Source organism: Marmota marmota, unplaced genomic scaffold (assembly GCF_001458135.2).
Source record: "Marmota marmota marmota unplaced genomic scaffold, marMar, whole genome shotgun sequence".
NCBI lineage: Eukaryota > Metazoa > Chordata > Mammalia > Rodentia > Sciuridae > Marmota > Marmota marmota.
The window spans coordinates 32,858,567-32,863,358 of record NW_026000142.1 but is presented as its reverse complement, the minus strand read 5'-3'; positions in this window follow the sequence as shown (position 1 = coordinate 32,863,358).

Sequence of the window (4,792 nt, the reverse complement as noted above, 5' to 3'; positions counted from 1 at the left end):
ACATCATTATACAAAGTACATGTATGAAGACTTGAATTGGGTGTCAACATACTTTATATATAAACAGAGATATGAAAAATTGTGGTATATAATGTGTATTAAGAATTGTAATGCAAAAAACATAACAAAGTACATGTATAAAGGCATAAATTGGCGTGGATATACTTTATATACAGAGATATGAAAAATTGTGCCTTATATGTGTCGTAAGAATTGTAATGCTTTCCACTGCTATCGTTTATTTAAAAAATAAAAAAATAAAAAATAAAAAACCTGGAAAAAATAATAAGTCAACCTTATTATTTAGTTTAATAAGGAGTCAAATCTACCCAACACATTTTATAATCAAGCTCTCAAAGTGAATGATAAAGAAAAGATTCTGAAGGCTGAAAGAGAAAAGAAACATATTGTGGGGAATCAGTTCACTGACAGCAGAATTCTTTTCAGAAACCTTACAGAACAGGAGAAAGTGGCATGAGACTTTTACAACACTGAAGGGGAAAAAAATAAAACAAACAAAAACCTGTCAACGAATAATAAAGTACTTAACAAAGTTATCCTTTAGAAATAAGGAAGAGATAAAAGATTTTCCCATACAAGTAGAAGCTGAAAGAATATCTCTGCACCAGACTTGTTCTACCAGAAATGCTAAAGGAAGTTCTCTAAACTGAAAGAAAGAGACATTAATAAGTAGGAAGAAAGCCAAGAACATGCCCATTTTTACCACTTTTTACTCAAACTAGTGCTGAAAGTCCTAGCCAGAGCAGTGAGGCAAGATAAAGGAACAAGGAACATCCAAATTGGCAAACAAAAAGTTAAATTTTCACTATTTGCTGATGGCATCATTTTATATATCATAAACCCTCCAAATTCCACAAAAATATGTTAGAGCTAATTCATGAATTCTGCAAAATTTCAGGATACAAAATCAAATTACAAAAACCAATTGTATTGCTGTAGGCCAATAGCCAGTTATCTAAAATAGAAATCAAGAAAGCAATCCCTTTTACCACAACTACAAAATATAATAAAATATCTATGAATAAAATTAACCAAAGAGATAAAAATATCTCTACACTTAAAATTATAAAGTGATGAAAGAGGTAGAAGAGAACACAAAGAAGTCAAAAGACATCCATACCTCTGGATTGGAAGAAACACTATTATTAAAATATCCATACTACACAAAGCAATTTACAGATCCAGTGCAATCTTTATCAAATTACCAATAGGATCCTATAGAAGTAGAAAAATAACAATTCTAAAATTTATATGGAACCACAAAACACCCCAGGTATGCAAACCAACTCAAGCAAAAAGAACAAAGCAGGAGGCATTATACTACCTGACTTCAAACACGCTACACAAAGCTGTAATACAAAATAGTGTATTATTGGTGTAAAGACAGACACACAAAGCAATGGAACAGAACAGAGAACCTTGAAGTAAGACCATGCATCTACAGCCAACTGATTTTCAACACAAGTGTTAAGAGCATCCTTCGGAGAAAGGTCAGTCTTTTCAGTAAATGGTATTGGGAAATTGGATATGCACATGCAGAAGAAAGAAGCTAGACCTTAGACACCCCACCCTCCATTACAAACATCAACTCAAAATGAATTAAAGACTTAATTGTAAGCCCTATGAAACTACTAGAAAAAATAGCAGAAATGCTTAAGAACATTGGAATAGACAAGATTCTTTTGGACAAGAGCACAAAAACAGAATCAAGGGGGATGGTGTTAAACCAAAAAGCTTCAGCACAACAAAGGGAATAATCAATACAGTGCAGAAACAGCCTACAGACTGGGAGAAAATATTTGTAATGTGTATATTTGACAAAAAAGGTTGATATCCAAAATATATAAGGAGCTTCAGAAGTTCAATAGCCAAAGAAAAGAAAAAGAAATCATCAAATAGATAAACTGAATAAGAAAACAGGCAATAGATCTAAATACACATTCCTTAAAAGAATAATGTCTATTATCAAAAGACTATAAAGATAACAAGTGCTTGCAAGGATGCAAATTAAAGGGAACACTTACACATTGTACCAGGAATGCAGATTACTACAGTCATCATGGAAAATGGTATGGAGGTTTCTCAAAAAATTTTTAAAAATCTACCATATGATCCAGCAATCCACTTCTGGGTATATATCCAAAGGAAATGAAATCAGTATGTCGAAGAGACATCTTCACTCCCATGTTCATTGCAGCAGTATTCTTAACAGCCATCAAATGAAAATAACCTAAGTGTCCATCAGCTGATGAATGCATAAAGAAAACGTGGTACATAAACTTAATGCAATGCTATTTCACTACAAAAAGAATGACATCCTGTCATTTGTATCAGCATGGATAGAACTGGAAGTTATTTTGTTAATTGAAATAAGCCTTGCTTATAAAGACAAAATAGTGCATGTTCTCACTCATATGGAATCTAAAAATTCAATCTTGTAGACTATTAGAACAGAATGGTGGTATCAGAAGCCAGGGAGAGTTCAAGGGGCATGGGGGAAAATTGATTGATAGGTCTTAAGTTATAGTTAGGTAGGAAGAAGAAGTTCTGGTGTTCTATTGCACAGTAGGTGACTATAGGTAACAATAATATATTGATCTTTTTAAAATTCTAGAAGAGATTATTTTAAAACTTCTCTAGAAAAAATGATTTTAAAACTTTTCACCATAAATCATAAATATTTTTTCTCTGACATTTTTCTCCACTGTGGTGTCAATTGGAGTCAGTTGTTGAAGCATTATGGGCTGTTTTGTTTGGTTTGTTTCCTTGCTTTTTCATATGCTTACCCATTTATTGAGATAGTTTTCACTTCTTCTTTTAATTGAAGAACTATTTTGTGAGCTTCTTATTATATTAAGATCCTTGGGTTGGCACACATAACTCAAAGTAGATCAAGGACCTAGGCATTATATCAAAGACCATGTGCCTACCAGAAGAAAAAGTAGACCCAACTCTCCATCATGTTTTTTAGGAACCAAATTCTTCTTTACTTCTTGTCCTAAAGCACAAGAAGTAGAATCAGAAATCGATAAATGGGATGGAATCAAATTAAAAATCTTCTTCACAGCCAAGGAAACAAGAACATAAAGAAAAAGCCTACAGAATGGAAGAAAATCTTTATCACCTGCACCTCAGATAGAGTATTAATCTCCAGGATATATAAAGAACTCAAAAAACTTAACACACACACACACACACACACACACACACAAATAACCCAATCAATAAGTGGGGTCTAGGGAGCAGAACAGATACTTCACAGAAAAAGAAATATAGTCAACCAACAAATAAATGAAAAAATATTCAGCATCTGTAGCAATTAGAGAAATGCAAATTAAAACTACACTGAGATTTCATCTCACTCCAGTCATAATGACAATTATCAAGAATACAAGTAACAATAAATGTTGACAAGGATGTGGGGGAAAAGGTATACTCATATATTGATGGTGGGAGTACAAATTGATGCAGCCAATCTGGAAAGCAGTATGGAGATTACTTGGAAAACTCGGAATGGAACCACCATTTGATCCAGCTATCCCACTCCTTGGTTTATATCCAAAGGACTTAAAAACAGCATACTACATGGACATCGCCATATCAATGTTTATAGCAGCACAATTCACAATAGCTAAATGGTAGAACCAAACCAGATGCCCTTCAGTAGATGAATGGATAGGGAAACTTTGATTTATATACACAACGGAACATTACTCGGCATTAAAAGAGAATAAAATCATCGCATTTGCAGGTAAATGAATGGCTTCGGAGAATATAATGCTAAGGGAAGTAAGCCAATCCCTCAAAACCAAAGGCTGAATGTTTTCTTTGATATGAGGATGCTGACTCATAATTGCAATGGGGGGTGGGGAGCATCTGAGGAATGGAGGAACTTTAGATAGGGAAAAGGGGAAGGAGGGGAAGGGAGGGGGTAAGGGGATAGGAATGATGGTGGAATGAGTTAGACATCATTAGCCTAAGTAAATATATGAAGACAAGAATGGTGTGAAAATATTTTGTATGCAACCAGTGACTTGAAATATTGTGCTCTATATGTATAATATGAAATGAATTGTATTCTGCCATCATGTATAACAAATTAGAATAAATAAATAATTTTATAAAAAAAAGAATACAAGTAACAATAAATGTTGGCAAGGATGTGGGAGAAAAGGTACACTCATACATTACGTGTTGGACTGCAAATTGGTATAACTCTGGAAAGCAGTATGGAGATTCCTCAGAACACTTGGAATGGAACCACCATTTGATCCAGCTATCCCACTCCTCGGTCTATACCCAAAGGACTTAAAATCAGCATGCTATAGTGACATATCCACATCAATGTTTATAGCAGCTCAATTCATAATAGTTAAGTTCTGGAACTAATCTAGGTGCTCTTCAACAGATGAATGGATAAAGAAAATGTGGTCTCTATACACATTGGAATATTACTCAGCCATAGAGAAGAATGGAAGTATGGCATTTGCTGGTAAATGGATGGATCTGGAGACTATCATACTAAATGAAATAAGCCAATCTCCCCCCCGCCCCCCAAAAAAACCCAAAAAACAAAATGCCAAATGTTCTCTCTGATATGTGGATGTGAACATACTATAGGGGGTAGGGGAATAGAAGTTTATGGGATTGGACAAGAGGAATGAAAGGAAAGGATGGGGGGATTGGAAATGAAAGACAATGGAATAAATCAGACATAACTTCCCTAATAAATGGGATGGTGTCAAACTAAAAAGCTTCCTCACAGCAAAGG